The 21,259-nt window shown below is 38.9% G+C and overlaps 1 protein-coding gene across 3 annotated transcripts in view; it reads right to left on the bottom strand.

The window, feature by feature from the left end:
• Window positions 1-21,259, bottom strand: part of RALA (RAS like proto-oncogene A) — an 84,673-nt gene that overhangs the window by 22,725 nt on the left and 40,689 nt on the right. The window contains exon 2 of one of the 3 annotated variants that reach the window (XM_009203071.4): window positions 18,705-18,769. The exons of the other annotated variants lie outside the window; for them this stretch is intronic. The gene's annotated coding sequence lies outside the window, so the exon portion shown is untranslated. The remainder of the gene's footprint in view (window positions 1-18,704; window positions 18,770-21,259) is intronic. 3 annotated transcript variants of the gene reach the window in all.

Raw genomic sequence — 21,259 nt, 5'->3', positions numbered from 1 at the left:
CTTAGCCTTACCTGAAACTCTCAACCTAAATTAGGTTCTTCTCTGCTCTGTGCTCTCAGATAGCATCTGCTACTTTTCCTTCATAACCCTTATCACAAGTTGAAATTGCCTGAATATGTATTAGGTTGGCGTGAAAGTAATTGCAGTTTTGACCATTACTTTCAATGGCAAAATCGCAATTACTTTTGCACCAACTTAATAGTATAAGTATTTCTCTAGTATACCAGAAACAGAGAGTTCAGGGCCATGTCCATTTTGGTTAATAGTCTGCTTAATGTAACTAACATGGCTGGCAAAATCAGCCACTTAGTGCAAAAGTGTTGAATGAATGAATGAATGAATACACAAATGTTTGCAGTCTGACTTAACCCTGAGGAATACTTTAGGCCAAGCTTGTCCAACCTGTGGCCCATGGGCCACATGCAGCCCTTTGAATGCCCAACACAAATTTGAAAACTTTCTTAAAACATTATGCAACTTTTTTTTTTTTTTTTTTTGCTCATCAGCTATCATTAGTGTATTTGATGTCTGGCCCAAGACAATTCTTCTTCCAATGTGGCCCAGGGAAGCCAAAAGATTGGACCTCTGCTTTTAGGCTGTACTGGTGAAAAGTAGCTCTTCCTACTAGAGGTTCAATCACAAGCAGGGGCCAGGACAATCTGCCATGGGTCTGTGCCTCACATACGGGATGTACAGGGCACCTAAGAGCTGGGCACAGCTTCAGGCCCCAACCATAAATCATTCCCATATGCCTGTTTGCCCAATACAGAAAAGTATTAAGAAAAATCCGCCATAATCCTCTTGTCCATTTAAAAATATGAACAGGCTAACATACCTCCTTGGAGACTGCTTTCAATCTACACTTAACATAACTGAGATCATGTATACATAAATGCATTTTTTTCATCCTGTTCTTACCATTGTATCAAAAGCATTTTAGCAGAAGCAGTTTGAACTGTTAAGTGTATGGCAAAAAATTTACACTTACAGGCTAAGAGTTCAATTTAATTCAACAAACACGAATTCAGCCGCTCTTTGACTTGGGTATGGAGAACATGACCATTCAATTGTGAGTGCTTATCACTACTCAAAAACAATGAAAATTACAGTACACTGCAGGTAACTAAAAGTCTGAAAGATACCAAATCTAAGCCAGTTTATGAAGCATGCTGTTGCTGGTGTTCCTAAACACGTCAGGAAGTCACTTCTTTATTATGATCCTTACTTGCTGGCAGTTATAATCATGTCACAGCTAATATATCTACTGTTTTATTTTTAAAACAGTTCATATCACATGAGCTCAGGGCATTACCATACCAATTAATACTCTAAGAGTTGTGTGTGTGTATGTGCTCAAAAGAAAACACTTATCAGTCACTACAACTGGGTTAAAACACTTTTCCTTCTAGAACAATTTAAAATACAATCTGTGACTCAGAAAAGGCAGAGATTTCAAAGGACATTTTTCCAAAGTGCAAACATTTCCTAATAACTATGAGCTGCGCACTCCAGACTATTAAGAGGCTATCCAGGAAAAGAAGCTCCTGCCAAGGAAAAACTACTCGACCCCCGTATTAAAAGACTTGGAACTCCACCACTTAATTCCCAAGCCCTAGTCGAGATGTTGTTTCGAATGATAAACAAGCCAAAGACCCTGCCTATGTGGAACTTAAGACAAACACATACACAAATAAGCAAACACCATTAGTGCAAAGTGCAATGAAAAAAAAAATAAGGCAGCAATGGGGGGAGGAGCTACTTTAATCAGATGTTCAAGGATGACTCCTCTGAAGAGGTGGCATTTGAGCTGAGACCTGAATGTTTTGAAGAAACCAGTCAGCTCTGAGGGGAGAGCGTTCCAGACACAGGGAATAACAAGTACAAAGAACTTAGAAGGGGGTGGGAGTGGGGAGCCTGTTCTAGGGACCAGGAGAAGGCCAAAGTAGATGAAGCCTAGTGTCAGTCTGTTTCTTGTTGCTATAACAGAATATCTGAGACTGGGTAATTTATTTTTTAAAAAGAAATTTATTTCTTACAGTTCTGAAGGCTGGGAATCCCAAGAGCATGGTGGCAGCATCTACATGGCTTCTGGTGGAAGACATCATATGGCAAATGGGCAAGTTTGCTGCCTCTTATAAAGCCACCAGTCCCATCAAGGGGGCCCTACCCTGATAACCTTATTTAATCCTAATTACCTCCCAAAGCCTCACTGCCAATCAACATATGAATTTGGGAATTAAATTTCCAACACATGGCCAGGTGCAGTGGCTCATGCCCATAATTCCAGCACTTTAGAAGGCTAAGGCGGGTGGATCAATTGGGGTCAGGAGACCAGCCGGCAACACGGTGAAACCCCATCTCTACTAAAAATACAAAAAAAGTAGTGGGGCATGGTGGCAGGCGCCTGTAATCCTAGCTACACAGGAGGCTGAGGCAGGAGAATCGCTTGAACCCAGGAGGTGGAGGTTGCAGTGAGCCAAGACCGTGCCACTGCACTCCAGCCTGGGCAACAGAGTGAGACTGTCTTAGAAAGAAAAAAAAAATTTCCAACACATGAAATTTGCAGGACGCATTTAAACCACAGCATTTAGTGAATGACTGGAGAGTAAGAGGAGCTAAAATTGACAGGTAGGCAGAGGGCGAATCACAAAAAACCTTGAGGGCCCCGGAAGTGTTTGGATTTTACTAGAACTGCAACGGGAAGCCTCTGGAGTTTTTAAGAAGGATAGTGGCAAAATTTGGGTTTTTAAAAAGATTACCCTGGTTAGTGTGTAGAGAATGGACAGTGGAAGTGGCAAGAGTTGAAAGTATAGGAGGCTATCCCATTAATCTACGCAAGAGAGGATAGAGGCTTGGGGTACAGCAGCAGCAGCAGCAGCAGTAACTGTATTACTAGTTCCCGTATAACTACTAATACCAACTACACTGGGGACAACGAACATTTACCGACCACTCACTAAGTGTGAGGCACTGTTCTGAGCACTCTGCACATACTAATTCAGCTGAGTACTACATTTCAGATATTTACAATCCTAGGTGGTATGTACTATTTTAACTTCATTTAACAGATGAGGAATCTGGGTCACAGATGTCGACTTGCTCAAGACTAAGCCAGAATTCAGACTGAGGCAACCTGGCTCTCCTAACCACTATGTTATTTGGGATACACTTTGAAGAAACAGTTGATAGGACTTCCTGATAGACTGGATGGGAGAAAACAAGACTAACCTTTAAGTTTTTGTCCCAAATATCTGAATGTTAGGCACCTCTATCTAAGATGGAGAAGGACCAAGAAGGAATAGGTCTGGGAAAGAAATCCCAAGCTCTGCTTGCACATTAGACATTTCAACTAGAGTTGAACAAGAAAAACTGAATGTTTTAGTCTGGAGTTCAGGGATGAGGGTAGAGATGGAAAAAAAAAATCGCATGTCAGTTTACAGATGATATTTGAAGTCACAAGACTGGAATGAGCTTTCTTAGGGACAAGAGGAAGATAGATACGAGAAAGCGGCAAAGGAAAGAGCCCTGAAACAACTCAACAGGCTAGGCCAGCAGGAGATCTAGTGACCGCACAGTCACTGAGGCTGGCTGACTTAAATCCTGCTGACAGACTGAGGTGAGATATGAGGAGAGACAAAAAGAGAGCTAATTCTGTGCAAGATGGAGGTTGTTGGTAATTTTGGGAAGAGTCATTTCACCAGTTGAGGTAAGAATGGGGTGGACAGTGCATGCCTGTAATCCCAGCTACTTGGGAGACTGAGGCATGAGAATCGCTTGAACTCGGGAGTTGGAGGCTGCAGTGAGCCAAGATCCAAGATTGCACTACTGCACGCCAGCCTGAGCTAGACAGACTCCGTCTGAAAAAAAAAAAAAAAAAAGGAATAGGGTGGGTTTGGGTTGAAGAGAAACAGAAGGTAGAGAATTGGATTTTTACTCTCAAGATGAATGGAGAAATGCAATCATAAGGGGAAGGTGTTGTTAGGAAAAGGGCTTTTTGTTTGGCTGCTTTTTAAATATTATTAAGGGATGTGTGCATGACAATCATCCAAGACAGGCATAAATTAATGATCTAGAAGGCAGGGTGAACTCTAGGAGCAAAGTTCTGGAGTGAACCAGAAGAATTAGGACCTGGAACATAACAGGAGCAGGGACATCTCTTCCTTCGTAATGGGAGGTGAGGCAATGCAAAGAATAGGGGCATAGGTGCCGGCTGTAAGTAGATATATTTGACTGTATCTGTATTTCTTCAATGAAATACAACCACAGATAATTTTGTGAGGGAGTCAGAATTCAAAAGCAAGCCTGTCTAGATAGATCAATAGAACAGAATATACACACTAGATTCAAATACATACTGTAGTGTAGTGTGTAATAAACGGTGGCACTTCAAATGGGGGTGGGGGAAGATGGAGAACAATTCAACAGGTAGTGTTTGGACAACTGTTGAGCCAACTGGAAAAAAATAAAAGTTGGATCTATTCTCCCGATACCAATATAAAGCCTAAGAGGATCAAAGATTTAAGTGACAAAATGAAATCACAAAGGCACAAGAAAAAAAACATGAAAGAATTGAATTGTTTGATAATCCTTTTTTTTTAATCTTTTTTTTTGAGACAGTTTCACTCTTGTTTCCCAGGCTGGAGTGCAACCCCTGGTTCAAGCAATTCTCCTGCCTCAGCCTCCCGAGTAGCTGGGACTACAGGTGCACGCCACCACATCCAGCTAATTTTGTATTTTTAGTAGAGATGGGGTTTCTCCATGTTTGTCAGGCTGGTCTTAAACTCCCGACCTCAGGTGATCCGCCCGCCTTGGCCTCCCAGTGTTGGGACTACAGGCATGAGTCACAGTGCCCGGCCTGTTTCATAACCTTAAGTGGGGAAGGTCTAAAGTATTACACAAAACCCAAGTCATAAGTTTGAAAAATTTTACTACTGAAAAAATTTCTGGCCAGGTGCGGTGGCTCACGCCTGTAATCCCAGCACTTTGGGAGGCCGAGGTGGGTGATCATGAGGTCAAGAGTTCGAGACCAGCCTTGCCAACACAGTGAAACCCCATCTCTACTAATAATATAAAAATTAGCCAGGCATGGTGGTGCACGGCTGTAGTCCCAGATACTCAGGAGGCTGAGGCAGGAAACTCGCTTAAAACTGGGAGGCAGAGGTTGCAGTGAGCCGAGACTGTACCACTGCACTCCAGCCTGGGCAACAGAGGGAGAGTCCATCTAAAAAAAAAATTCTGCATGGCAAAATCTTCTGAAAGCGAAGTAAAAAGATAAAACTGTGGAAAACATCTGCAATTCATTTTACAGATAAGAGATGATTTCTCTATATAAAAAGCTATACCCCACTTCTCACTACTGCACTTGACTAGTCTTTAAAGAAGTTACCATAAATAAAATAAAAAACTGTAGGAAATTGGGCAAAAAATATGAGTAGTCACAGAAAAGGATATACAAATGACTCTAAGTATACTTGACCTCACTGATAAATAATACAAATAAAACTATATTGGGATAATGTTTTATCCATCAAATTAATAACTATATGTTTGCAAGGGCTAGCAAACCACAGCCCCCCTTGAATTGTTTTCATACGGCCTGTAAGTTAAGAATGGTTTTTATGTTTTTGAAGGGTTGTAATTAAAATCAAACCAAACCAAGAAGAATATGCAACAGAGAATGTGGCTTGCAAGCCTAAAATATTTTCTGTCGGCCCTTTACAGAAAATTTTTATCTATCCCTGGTGTAGAGAAATAGGCATACTCAATGATTGCTGGTGGAACTGTAAATCTGATACACGGAATAATATGCAACCACAAAAAATGAGGAAGCTCTTTATGCACTGAAATAGAAGGAACTCCAACGCAGAGTTAAAATGAAAAAAAAAAAAAAAAAAGATGCAGAACAACACATCCCGTATGCTATACATTGCCTAAAAACATTAAAAGAAAAAAGGAACATTCAGGATTTGACTGTTCATATATTTGGAAGGATTTTTTTTTTAAACGGTAACACAAGTTTGTCTGTGAAAATGGAAACTAAGTCACTACAGAGGTGAGAGAGTACACCATTTTGTACATTTGATTTTTATATCATGTAAATGTATAACTTATTTAAAAAATATAATTAAAACTAGTCATAAATCAACGAAGTCCAGTTATTTATTGTACTTGGCAAAACTGCAATTAACTATGTTCTTGGTACCTTATATAAACTAGAAATTAGAGATGTGAGCTTGAATTTTAATTAAAATATAACTTACCCACATGTACAAAGCTTTGTATTTTTCCCCTTCAAATGAGCAGGGATTCTTGAATTTCAAATTGTGTGACTTTTTTGGCTCCTCAATTATTTTCTGACTCTCACTGTTCAACTTTTTAAAGTGATGTCCTAGAATAATACTATAGAACCTATTTGGGGTGATGGGTGGGCTTCAAGTTTTCAAGTTCACTGTTTTTCTCTGCTCCATCCAGAAAGTAGACACCTACACCATGCTCATACGAGCTACTTAAGTTACTTCCTTTCTTCTTTCCTCCATTTTTCCTTCTCTCCAAAAATACACCCAGGGCCTACCTTATTACATAAGGCACTGTGCTAAGTGCTGGAGCTATGGAATCCTGCCCTTGTATGTTTAGTTAACAGGTCCCACAATGTATTAGTTTCCTGTTGCTGCTGCAGCAAATTACCACAAAATTAGTGGCCTAAAACAACACACATTTATTCTGTTACAGTACTGGATGCCAGAAGCCCAAAAAGAATCTTAAAGGGCTAAAAAGATGTCGAGTTGGTTCCTTGAGGGGGCTTCAGGGGAGAATGTGCTCCTTGCCTCTTTTGCTTCTATAGCCTGGGGCATTCCTTGGCCCCTGGCCGCCATCACAGAAGCACTGCTCTGCTTCTGTGGTCACACTGCCTTCTCCTCTACTTTAGTCAAACTCAAACCTCCCTTTAATTCCCTTTTATAAGACACTTGTGATTCATTTGGCCCATCCAGATGATCCAGAATAATCTCCTCACCTCAAAATCCTTAATTATGCTGGCAAAATTCCTTTTTGCCACATAGGGCAACATTCACGGGTTCTAGGAGTTAGGACATGGATATTTTGTGGGGCCATTACTCAGCCTACTGCTTACCACACACAGGAAAGTGGGTCAAGGAGCTTCGGACCACAAACCTTCAATCCAGACTCTAAACTCTCTATTTTAAACTTTAAAAATTTTTCTAAAAAACAATCAACTCAGGTTTTTCAATACTTACTAAGGAATACTCTACCAAGTAAGGTGTCAGATACCCTATGGCTGCCAAAACAAAAACCCCAGTGATCTTTGTATGCCCAGAATTCATTATTATCTTCTTTAGACTTTTGATAGAGAAGCTCATTACAGGATAAGCATAGCTAATCCAAAAATCCAGAATGTGAAATGCTCCCAAATTCAACACTATTTTAGTGATGACATGACCCTCGAAGGAAACGCTCATAGGAGCATTTGGGATTTTTGGATTAGGGATGCTGAACCGGTTAAGTATAATGCAGATATTCTAAAAGCTGAAGAAAATCCAAAATCCCAAACACTTCTGATCCCAAGCGTTTCGGATCAAGGATACACAACCTGTTTTAGGCTTCAGTCTAATAATAATATTGGCTGGTAAAAGTTGTGAGAGTCCTTTTTAATAAAGAGATTCAAGGAAGCATTTCCCTTGCCTCTGATCTGAATGGTGCATTAAAGACTTATGATTGGCCGGGCGCAGTGGCTCACGCCTGTAATCCCAGTACTTTGGGAGGCCAAAACGGATGGATCACAAGGTCAGGAGATCAAGACAATCCTGGCTAACACGGTGAAACTCTGTCTCTACTAAAAATACAAAAAATTAGCCAGGCGTAGTGGCGGGTGCCTGTAGTCCCAGCTACTAGGGAGGCTGAGGCAGGAGAATGGTGTGAACCCGGAAGGCGGAGCTTGCAATGAGCCGAGATCAGGCCACTGTACTTCAGCCTGGGCGACAGAGCGAGACTGTCTCAAAAACAAACAAAACAAAACAAAACAAAAAAAACAAAGACTTATGATCATTAAAGTTCTGCCCCTATCAAATCATTACAAATCACAAGGAGGTACAGGCCATATTAGTGAATGGAAAGTATTTCATATAAACAACTCACACATGATACTCCCTATCTGCATTAAGAATGTTTGCTCAATTAAAAAAACACAGGTAATATAAAATGAACAATTTCAGAAGAGGTAGAATATACACGACCAAGAAAAGGAGATACACAGTTTTTTTTTTTGTAATTTCCTGGACATGGTCTCACTCTGTTGCCCAGGCTAGGGTGCAATGGTACCATCACAGCTCACTGCAGCCTTGACCTGCAGGGCTTCAATGATCCTCCCATCTCAGCCACCTGAGTAACTAGAACTACAGGCATGCGCCACCGCCACCACTCTCAGCTAATTTTAAAAATATTTTGTAGAGACAGGGTCTGTGTTACCCAGGCTGCTCTTGAATGCCTGGGCTCAAGCGATCCTCCCGCCTAGGCCTCCGTGTTAGGATTACCAGCTGAGCCACTGCGCCAGGCCCACAAGTACATTTTCCTAACTGACAGAAGAACAAGTGTCATCAATACAGGTTGAGCATCTCTAACCTGAAGATCGGACATGCTCCAAAATCTGAAACTTTCTGAGCATTGACAAGATGCCACAAGTAGAATATTCCACATCTGACCTCATGTGACCTCATGTGGGTTGCAGTCAAAACACAAGTGCACAATACAGTTTATTCAGCATCCCCAAGACCCTCCTAGCCCTCTTTGGCCGCAATGTATCTTTTCTGCACATGCCCAGATTCTCTCATGCAAGCATTCCCACAAAGGGTAGCAAAATGGTTCCATGTATACAAACTTTGTTTCACACACATAATTATTAAAAATTGGCTCATGCCTGTAATCACAGCACTTTGGGAGGCCAAGGCAGCCAGAGCACCTGAGGTAAGGAGTTTGAGACCAGCCTGGCCAAAATGGTTAAACCCCGTTTCTACTGAAAATACAACAAAATCAGTGGGGTGTGGTAGTGTGCGCCTGTAATCCCAGCTATGCAGGTGACTGAGGCAGGAGAATTGCTTGAACCCAGGAGGTGGAGGTTGCAGTGAGCTGAGATCATACCACTGTACTCCAGCCTGGGCAACAGAGGGAGACTTTGACTCAAAAAAAAAAAATTGTATAAAATTACCTTCAGGCTGCTATATGTATAAAGTGTATATACATAAACGCATTTCATGTTTAGACTTGGGTCCCATCCCCAAGATATCTCAATATGCATTTGCAAATATTCCAAAATCCAAAAAAATCTTGCAACACTTCTGGTCCTAAGCATTTAGGATAAAGGATACTCAATCTGTACTATTTAACGTCTCAGAGCACAGGGAAAGCTTCCAAATTCTTTTTAGCAAGCTAGCCTAACAGTGATGCAAAGTACTGACAAAAATAGAATAAAGACAAAATAGAATGATTGGACTATCACATGAATATGGGGCAAAAAATTCTAAGTAAAAAATGTTAACAGATAGAATCTAGCACATTAAAAGAATAAACCAAAGTGACCAGGTGTGATTCAAACCAGATACAAGAATGGCTTAGAATTTTAGGAAGTAATAATTTCTGATATTAATAGTTGAAAAAAAAATCATGAGTATCTCTACAGGTTCTAGAATATTTGATAAAATTGCTTATAAAAAAAGTAGAAATAGATTAGTGTTCACTTAATCACACAGGAACTGATAGTCTTAAAACCCAAATCAGGCCCAGTGCAGCAGCTCTAACTTGTAATCCCAGTGCTTTAGGAGGCTACGGTAGGAGGATGGCTTGAGCCCATGAGTTTGAGGTTACAGTGAGATACGATTTTGTCACTGCATTACAGCCTGGGCTACATAGTGAGACACCCTCTTTTTTTTTTTTTTTGCAATGTATGCCTGTAGTTCCAGGTAATTACTTCCAGGCTAATTTTCTTTGTTGTTGAATTTTCAGTAGAGACGAGGTCTCACTATGTTGCCTGGGCTGGTCTTGAACTGCTGAGCTCAAGCAATCCACCTGCCTCGGCCTCCCAAAGTGCTGGGATTACAGGTTTGAGCCACTGGGTCTGGCCAACCCTCTTAAGGGAGACCCTGTCTCTTAAAAATCATTTTTAATGACAAAATAAAAGCACTTCCATTAACATCAGGAGTAAGATAAGGGTGGCTGCTAGCATCACTCTTACTTGGCACTGTTCTGGAAGTGGTACCATATTAGAAAAGGAAAGAAAGAGGCATATGATCATTATTAACTGATAATATGATTTCATACCTAGAAAGACCAAAGGAATCAACTGCAAAGTTACTACAAATAAGAGATTTCAAAGGGTAAATGGTATATAAGCAATATAACATATACAATTAAATTTCTTCTCAAATAACAGAATATATAATGAAAGACCCAATTTACAACCTCACTCACAAAGAGTATATAACTAAGAATAAAACTACCACTATCTGTGTAAGATATACATGAAGACAGTTTAATAATAATACTTAAGTAACATAAAGGATGACTTGAATAAATAAAGACAACCTGTTCTTGGGACATAAAGAGTGTACTTTGGTAAAGGTACAAAACCCTGACAGTAAAAAAAAGACTATTAATTATGAAAATTAAAAATATCTTCATGATTAGAAAAAACGTAGTACATCAAAACACAAAATACCTGACTCAGAAGTCATCTGACCTGTCTCCTAAAGTTTTCTTCACCATAAAATTTGTGAAGATAATTTCTCTCTCTCTCTTTTTTTTTTTTTTGGGGACAGAGTCTTGCTCTGTTGCCCAGGCTGGAGTGCAGTGGCACGATCTCGGCTCACTGCAGCCTCTGTCTCTCAAGCTTAAGCAATCCTCCCACCTTGGCCTCCTGAGTAGCTGGCATGCACCACCACACTCAGCTAATTTTTGTATTTTTAGTAGAGAAAGGGTATTGCCGTATGTTGAAAACTGACTTGAACTTTTTCAGGGAAGGTTGATTTACATGCAATAAAATTCACCCTGTTAAGCGTATAGTTCAATGAGTTCTGATAAATGTATACAGTCATGTAACTACCATCACAATCAAGGTACAAAACATTTCCATTACCCCAAAAAGTTTCCTCTTGCCCCTTTGCAGATAATCTTCTCCATCACCCTGGCAGCCACTGACAGGATTTCAAGCCTTACTGTTCTGCCTTTTGGATCACAATGTATATAGCTTTTTATGCCTGGCTTCTTTTAGACAAGGCTTTTGAGACACACAAATATTGTTGCACATATCAGTGCATGCACCTTTTTTTTTTTTTTTTTTTTTTACACGACTGAATAGTATTCCATTGTCTGGATGTATCATGATTCATTTATGTTGTTTCCATTTTTAAAAATTTTATAAGTAGAGCTGTCATGAACTTTTGTGTACAGGTCTATACATTTTCATTATTCTTGGGTAAACAACAGGTGCAGAACTGGTAGGTTGTATGGTGTGTGTTTAAATGTTTTCCAAAGTGGCTGTACCTTTTTGCATTTCCACTAATAACATATGAGATTTCCAGTTGCTTTCACATCCTAGTACTGTCCCAGGCTTTTAATTTTAGGCAGTCTAGTGAATGTGTAGTGATATTTCATTATAGTTTTAATTTGCATTTTCCTAATAACTAATCATGTTGAGCTCTTTTCATGTAGTTACTTGCCATCCATATGACTCTGGTGTTCAAACCTTTTGTCCATTAAAAATTAAAAATTGTCTTTTAAGTGAGTTTTAAGAGTTCTTCATATATTCTGAATTAAATCCTTTCCAGAGATGTATTTTGAAAATATTTTCTTCCAGTTTGTGGCTTATCTTTTCATTTATATTTTTTGATGAGTATTTTTCTTTATGCTTTTGGTGTCTCAAAAATGTTTGACAAATTTTAAGTTGCAAAGTAACTATGTTTTGAATATTTATAAATAAAGCCTTATTATTTAGTTAATAATTTATTATAAAGAGATGGAAGGAAGTCTAGTCAAAAAAATGACATTAGTTATAACTGACACCCTAAACAGTTAAACTCTCCATTTAAAATATGCAATCAAGCTCCCTAGGAACAACATTCAAAGAAAATCCCTGAGGCATTTTTCTACTATTGAAACATAACAACTCAATATTTTCACGTTACTCTAACTGTGCTGAATAAGGAGAACACAAAATAATAACAAAGACTGAACTAAGAAAAGTAATATTCTGTTTTAAGGGTACAGTAGTTGATGGCTTAAAGATGGTTTAACATTTTTGCCTTGTCTGCAAAATAAAATTTATTTATAAGACTTGCCAGACATGTTGTCAGACATCAAAGCATAGAATCTTAACATTAACATCATGAAGGGTCAAATTTTATCTTCCTGGGTTTCAGCTTATTTGTAACACTAAGGTTGACATTAATAAAACAACATATGTAAGATATCTAATATGCATAAATACGTATTCAATAAAGGGTAACAAATATTCAGGCATCTTTTTAGAAGACCACATCTTTATATGCCACATATACTCAGTCCGCAGTCAGTGCAAAATCATTACCAGCAGCACAAAGGTAAAGCACTTACCACAGTTAAAACTTACAAAAAATTTCTAACACACATGAGAAAGTGATGGATGAGACTTGAGACAAAGCATTAGCAAATCAAGTGAACCTTGGGGTGACAGTAAGAAAGCAAGCTATAAAAAGTAAAAGGGCCAAAGAGGGACTTTATAAACCAAGTCTTTAGATTTTTATCCTCAGAGCAATGGAGAACCACCAGGAGTTTTAAAAAATGAGACACTGGGACTCAGAAGGCAGGAAGAACAGGTGGAAGGCTACAAGTCAATGATGACTTGAGTTAGGACTAAGGAGGTGGGATGGATGGATCTAAAAGATATTTAGAAAAAAAGAGTCAAATGAACTAGATTAGACGTGAGTGGTAAAGGAAAGTGAGAATTTAAGCCAAAATAACAAACTTCCTAGCTTCAGTGACTATGGTCAGGAAAACAAGGGGAACAAGCAGCTCCTGTGGGACCAGGTGGGAGTAGGAGGGGAGAGAAGAGTTAGTGCAAGGAAATGATGGAAATCAATATTGATCTATTAAAAGATCAAAATATTTAATAAGAAAAATCTGAGAGTAGCCTAAGAATAAGCAGTTTTCTTACCCCAGCCCCAGTGGTTTTGCTACGAGACTATGACCTGAATGTTTTCAGCAATACTGAGAAATAAGTAACAGAGTAGAACCTGAAAGGCAGAAAAGGAAATAAAAGACTCATAAACTGCTATTTATATTTTAATATTTGTTTTTAAACCCCTGTGTTTTCAAAATAAGATTATGTAGTTTAGAAAACAATAATTAATTGCAAAGATATATGTGTGCTTCCATATTCCTATGCTAATTCTGGAAGAATACATCACCTTCTGAATTTTGATCCATGTGAATGTATTACATATTTGGAAATTAAATACATAGATGTTTTTATTTACTGAATTTAACAGCCTACAAAATTGAATAAAGAAATAATGTTCAGCTGAGCATGGTGGCACACACCTGTAATCCCAGCATTTTGGGAGGCTGAGGTGGGAGGATCACTTGAGACCAGGAGTTTTGAGACCAGCCTAGGCAACACAGTGAGACTTTGTCTCTACAAAAAATAATAAAAATTAGCTGGATGTGGTGGCACATGCCTGTAGTCCTAGCTACTCAGGAGGCTGAGGTGGGAGGATCACTTAAGCTGAGGAATTCGAGGCTGCAGTGAGCTAAGATTGCACAACTGTATTTTGGCCTGGGCAAGACAGCAAGACCCTGTCTCTACAAAAATAATAATAATGCAGGCTTAGACGCTTAATAGATCTAATTTTTAAAAATATAATTTATGTAATTTATACCTGCTTTAGGTTCTATGTATGAGCTACCACAAATTAAGCATATATATAGCCTGGTAGTTTTGAGTTTCTCTTATTGATTTACTTATGAACTTGATATTGTCTATGAGACCTTTGTTAATTTTAAAAAATGCAGCCAGAAAAAATAACGGAATTAACCATGCCTGAATGATCCAGTTTAAAAATGAGTAGGGCACTTGCTTAACTGATTAAGACTTACATCAAACCATGTATTAGAATAGTGACAGAAAGTTTACTAGCAGGCTTTTTTTTTTTTCTTTTTGTTAAGAGACAGAATCTCGGTCTGTCACCCAGGCTGGAGTGCAGTGGTGCTATCATACCTTACTACAGCCCTGAACTCCCGGGCTCAAGTAATCCTCCTGAGTAGTTAGTTGGGACTACAGGCACGTCTGGTTAATTTTTTCTATTTTCTTTGTACAGACAGGGTCTCACTATATTGCCCAGGCTGGTCCTGAACTCCTGGCCTCAAGTGAACTTCTCACCTTGGCTTCCCAAAGTGCTCATATTACAGGCATAAGCCACCGTGCCTGGGCCCACAAATGAAATATTTTAAAAGAAAAATCTAAGCATAGCCTCTGGTTTACATGAAGACATCTGTTAAATCCTACTCTTTAATACACGTTTCATCAGTAAGTTGGCTCTCTCTTTGTATTGCTGCTTCTCTGATCTTTTGGTATTATTCTGGATTTCCTTTTCCTTTTTCCTGTGCCTATATTCTGCACCAACATAGATTTATTGAGTCAGGTACTATGCTAGGCATTGGGAGAGGGTGGGGGATAGGTTCATAGATGAGCAAGTCAAGATCCTTGACTTCAAAGATCTTAAAATCAAGTACAGAGATGGAGCAAGAGCGGGAGGGAAAGAATGTATTAAATTCTTATACATCATTTTGCCTTTTGCATTCCTTACCACTTACGTCACACTTGTATTTTTATTTTATTAATTAATTAATTATTATTTTTTTAAGACAGAGTCTTGCTCTGTCACTAGGCTGAAGTGCAATGGTGCAATCTCGGCTCACTGCAACCTCTGCCTCCCAGGTTCAAGAAATTCTCCTGCCTCAGCCTCCGAGTAGCTGGGATTATAGGCGAGCACCACCATGCCCAGATAATTTTTGTATTTTTAGTAGAGATGGGGTTTCACCGTGTCGGCCTGGATGGTCTCAATCTCTTGACCTCATGATCTGCCCGCCTTGGCCTCCCAAAGTGCTAGGATTACAGGCGTTAGCCACTGCACCCGGCCTTTCCTTTTTATTTTTTGAGATGGAATTTCGTTCTTGTTGCTCAGGCTGGAGTGCAATGGTGCGATCTCGGCTCACCGCAATCTCTGCCTCCTGGGTTCAAGCAATTCTCCTGCCTCAGCCTCCCGAGTAGCTGGGATTACAGGCATGTGCCACCATGCCCAGTTAATTTTTGTATTTTTAGTAGAGACAGGGTTTCTCCATGTTGGTCAAGCTGGTCTCAAACTCCTGACCTCAGGTGATCTGCCCACCTCAGCCTCCCAAAGCGCTAGGGTTACAGGCATGAGTCACCGCACCCAGCCTTATGTTGTTTTACTGACTTCAGAGCTGTAATTTTTAATGGCTATGTAACATATCATCCTGTGGACACAAAGCAATTTACTTATCATATACCATAATATAAGAACTGTTTTGATTTCTTCAAAATTATAATGGATGACCATCTATTTCTACATTTAAAGTACTTTCCATGAGACAGAATCTAAGAAATGGAAAATTAACAAACTGACTGTTTAAGGTTTATCATGCACATTGTCCAACTGCTTTCTTAAAGTGCTATATTCTAGCACATGTAACTATGCTAGTATTATTAGTATCCCTACTGGCATTGAGTATTCTTTTAAAAAACCTGCTACTTGTATACTGTGAAAAATATCTCATTGTTATTTCTAATTACATCTCTGATTTCTTAAAGAGGGTGAATATTTTTTCTATGTAACATTTATTTTGTGAATTGCTAGTTCTTATCCTTTACTCATTTGGTAATAATATCTCGTATCACATTTTGTGTAATTTCATGTCACCATTGGCTAGACTTTCTTTTATCTTGCTCTCCCAGTCCACTATAGTAAGTAAGTTTCCTCTGTTGTTGGGTAGACCTGTTTCTCACAACAGATCAGGAAGAGGCTTTAAATTCATGGAGTATTTTAAAGTTTCACTTTAGGTTCATGGGCAAGAAACAGGTTGACAAATTGGCTCCTTCTCCAAATATCAAAAAAAGAGAGTTTACCCTGGGTTGTTAACATGTTCATTAGAACTCCTAGTCCTCCCAGGCTGTGAGTTCAAAAAGAAATGTTTTTCGAAGTAGATTTCCAAAATTAGCATGGAACAGATGTTGCTGCAATCTTTGTATGGGCTGGGTGTGTGGGCAGGATATCAAGCTAGCTTTTCATGTATATTCCTTTAATTAATAGCATGTCCTATCATCTCTTCTGCCCTCTGTTCCTACTGACTCATTGCTTAAAGTCTCTTCAGGACTCAGTGGGGAAGAATAGATTTCCCTTGCAGGCCTCCCTCATGGGGATGCTGGGTAGCCCTTCCTTCGCCCTGCTTCATCCATCAGCACCATCTGTTTTCTGTCTTCTACAACCTAGAAAGTCTCTGCTTTGCTGATGGTCACTCCATCTGTTCCCATTCTCAGTGCTATGACAGAATTACACATTTCTGTCTGTAAATTCTTTTTCCTGTCTTTTCACAGAGAGTTGGGGATAAGAGGAGGTAGACACATATATTTAGTCTACTGGCTTTCACTACTATGAACTTGAGTTAAAATCCTGAGGTGACATGATTTGGAACCCCAAAATATTTCAAATTTAGACACTATATAAAAAAATTCCAAGACATTCAATTAAAATTAGCCTGAATTTTAAAGAATACTATTTTTCAGTACCAACTTCAAGAGCAAATCAGTTTCCTCATATGGATGACCAAAGAATCATAAATAAACACAAAAGTTTAAGATGGGGCAATACTTGGCATCAAAAAGACTGGGAGTGAGGCACAAATGGGAGAGAAGATAAAGGAAAGCTAATGGTCTCAACTGCTACAGAGAAGGGATGAAGTGATTGTTTTTCCCAAAAATGTTTCTTTCTTCACAACATTGGGACAAGTTGGCTAAAACTCAAAATTTTTAAGAAGATGTATTGATCGGTCAAAGCCTTGAAAATTAAACACTGACATTATTTTTACACACCAGGAATGTAAAGACTGTCTCTACAGCAACAAAGATTCCCTTTGTGCCAATTAACCTTTACTACAGCTCTTTTACAGACCACCTGCTGAATTCTTACTCTGTGGAACTGTGGGTGAATAGCCAATTCTTTTTACGGAGTAACAGGGGCCAGTTAAAAAGAAAGAAAGAAAATATAAACTAGTAATTTTTTAAATTCTGACTTGCTATATGTGGCACCCCACATCCATCCAGTCAGGTTAACCTCTTAGTATGCACTGCAAGATCCTTCCTATAAAAGTAAGGCTTTGCGAATGTCACTTTTTAAATTTAAAGAACCCCTCTGGCACTGAATATAAAAATATATTACCTGAAATTATGTTTAATGACAACTGAGTACTATCAGTTACATTCTCCAACACAAATCTGTTCAGCACAGGCTTACTGCCACGGGTGATCTTGAATGCTGCTGAATACGCCTAATCCTACCACTTGTGTTCATCACCTCCCAACACACACAGGCACGGGTGGGACCTGAGCTCCTCCTATCCTCAGTATTTTTTCATGACTATAAAAGTAACATATATTCATTACACACAACTAGAAAGTAAAGTAAGAAAATGTCACCTTTGTGGCCCTGACACCGAGTATACATTTTTTTGAATTTTTACTGTCTTCTAGGACTATCTTACACAAAGTGGTCAACCAGTCACAAAGTTCAGGAAGCTAAGAGGAAAATTCCAGGGAGAGCAGGAAAAAGAAAGGGAAAAAAAGGAGATTAAAAAATCCAAATACCTGGATAGGACAAAAATCTTGGGGAAATCTTGGGGAAAAGTAAATAATCTTCCTATTTATTGAGTGCTTATTCTATATCAGACACTTTTTCAACTACATACTTAATTATCTCATGAAACCCTCAAAACAACTTTAGACCTATCATTCACATCTTATAGGTGAGAAAATTGAGCCATATCAAGCTTTAAAAATATGCCCTAGGATACACTATTGATGTGAAGCCAGGATTTAAAAAAAAAAAAATTCACATCCTAAGCCATCTAAACTTTATTACCACTATGGAAGAAACTAGTAAGAATGACCTTATACAAAGGTTAGAGGCAATTTCTTTTAAACATAAAAAGATAATTCTCACGGGTGGCACAGAAAAGCTACCCAAATCATTTTATAAGGTCAGTGGTACAAAATAGCAATAATCACACCAAAAAAACTACATTGCAATCTCATTTATGAACAGAGAAATTCCATAAAATACCAACACCTGAAATTTACCTCTCAGCACACAAATAATCCATTACAGCACAGTGTGTTATACAGTCGACCCTTGGACAACACAGGGATTGGGGTACTGAACCAACTCCCCCAACCTCACTGTGTGCAGTCGAAAATCCAACTTTTGACTCCTCCAAAACTTAACTACAAATGCCTACTTGACTGGAAGCCTTGCCAATAACATAATAGTCGATTAACACATGTTATATGCATTATATACTGTATTCTTACAATAAAGTAAGCTAGAAAAAAGATAATATTAAAAATTGTAAGGAAGGAAAAATACACTTACTAGTCATTAAGTGAAAGCGGATCATCATACAGGTCTTCATTCTCATCATTTTCATGTTGAGTAGGCTGAAGAGGAGGAGGAAGAGGAAGGATTGGTCCCGCTGTCTCAGGGGTAGCAGAGGAAAAAGAGGTGGAGGAGGTGGAAGGGAGGCAGAAAAAGCAGGCACACTCAATGTAGCTAAAGAAATGCACCATAATTAGACTTTTTTGCTCTTTCATTTTTCTAAAAATGTTTCTATATGGTACCAATCCTTCTTCCGCCATTTGCTTTAGTTTTAGTGCTTGTATCATGAAAGAGTCTATGTTGTAAATGAAGTCAAAAGCAGTCTTGAATAATAAGAATCCTTCTGCTAGATTATCTAACGTCATTTCCTTTTATGGGTTTGCTTCTTCCAGGACTCCTTTCTCATCACCTGGCACCAGTTCAGACGCACTGATCTCTATCAAGCAGATTTTTGTGCCCCCTCGACCCTTTTTTTTTTTTTTTTGGCACATCCACAAACTCTTTCAAGATTTCCTTGATTGGCTATGTCATAAATCTTGTGAAGTCATACACAATATTTGGACACAGTTTTCTCCAGCAGGAATTTATTGTTTGGGGATTAATGGCTTTCACAGTTTTTTCTGTAATAATGATGGCATATTCAATAGTGTAAGCCTTCTAGGCTTTCATGATGTTCCTTCTATTGGGGTCCTCCATAGCACTGACATCCTTTCCACAGAGTGCTGTGTATAATGAGCCTTCCAGGTCCTTACAACCCCCAATCTAGAAGTTAAATTACAGATGTTGTGTTTGGTGGCAAGTAGACCACTTCAATGCCTTCAGTTTTGACCTCATAGGGTTTGGAGTGGCCAGGGGCATTATCCAATATCAAAAGAACTTTAAAAACCAATCCTTTACTGGCAAGATATTTTCCTGACTTCAGGGACAAAGCACTGATGAAAGCAATCCAGAAAAAGGGTTCTTGTCCATGACTTCTTGTTGTACAACCTAAAGACTGGCAGCTGCTGTTTATCTCTTTAAGACTTGAGAATTAGCAGCTTTACAGATAAGGGCGGCCCTGATCATAAACCCGACTGCACTTGCACAAAATAGTAGTTAACCTATTCCTTCCTGCCTTAAATCCTGGTGTTTGCTTTTCTTCCTTACTAACAGAAGTACCTTGTGGCTTTTAAAATTTTTTCCAGAATAGGGCAATTTTGTCTGCATTAAAAATCTGTTCAAGCAGATATCCTTTCTCCTCAATGTTTTTTTAATGGCTTCTGGGAATTCATCTGCTGCCTCTTGGTTGGCAGATGCTGCTTCTCATGTTATCTTGACATTTAAAAAGCCAAACCTCTTACTAAAATTATCAAACCATCCTTTGCTGGCATTAAATTCTCCAGCTTTAGATCCTTCACCTTCCTTTTGCTTTAAGTTGTCATATAATGACTTTGCTTTTTCTGGAATCACATTAGAGTCTACAGGTACAGCTTTTTTTCCTTAGACGCATGGACAGATTGGTTGGAAAGGTATGCCTTTCTTACAGCAACCCTGCACCCTCATAAAAACTGAATTTTCAATATGATAAAAAGGTATTTTGCAACAAATGCAAAGTTTTTGTGCCTGCTGCTGTAACTACAGTGAAGGCTTCATATATTTTCTTTTCTTTTTTTTACAATGTCCCTTACTCTGGATTCATTCATCTTGAAATGATGGACAATCACAGCTCAATCTATGTAACATTATCAGGCAATTAAACTTTTTTCTTGTAATGTTGACTCTTCTCTGCTTCTTGGGAGCACTTCCAGCATCACTAGTAACATTTCCTATGGGTCCCATGGTGTTATTCAAAGTTTGCAGTGTTGTACAAACACTACATTTACTGGAGAGATGAACTGCTTACACAGAGATAATCAGTGTCACATGACATTTGAAGCCGATATCTGCAACACTTGAGCTCACCAATAGCAACAGGAGGTAGTTACAAAATTATTACAGTAGTATCATATGCACTACAGTTAATTTCATGCAGTTATAATTTAATACTGAATCTTTACATTGGTTTACATTTCTCTTGACTGCAAATGGCACCACATATAGTTGTGTTTGTATGGGATATGATTTGGATGTGTCCCCACCCAAATCTCATCTTGAATTGTAGCTCCTATGATTCCTACATGTTGTGAGAGGGACTCAGGGGAGACAACTGAATCATGGGGGTGGTTCCCCCACACTATTCTCATGGTAGTGAATAAGTCTCACTTAGCTTGGCTCTCTCACTCTCTCATCTGTCACCATGTAAGATGTGCCTTTCACCGTCTGCCATGATTGTGAGGCCTTTCCAGCCCCAGGAAACTGTGAGTCTGTTAAACCTCCTTTTCTTTATAAATTACCCAGTCTAGGGTGTGTCTTTATCAGCAGCATGAAAACAGACCAATACAGGAAACTGGTACTGGTAGAGCGAGGTGCTATTGTAAAGATCCAAAAATGTGGAAGCAACCTTGGAACTGGGTAATGGACAGAGATTGGAACAGTCTGGAGGGCTCCAAAGAAGACAGGAAAATGTGGGAAAG

The sequence above is a fragment of the Papio anubis genome, chromosome 4 (genome assembly GCF_008728515.1).
Source record: "Papio anubis isolate 15944 chromosome 4, Panubis1.0, whole genome shotgun sequence".
Lineage (NCBI taxonomy): Eukaryota > Metazoa > Chordata > Mammalia > Primates > Cercopithecidae > Papio > Papio anubis.
The sequence above is the reverse complement of the archived record's forward strand: the minus strand, read 5'-3'. Positions and strand labels throughout refer to the sequence as shown.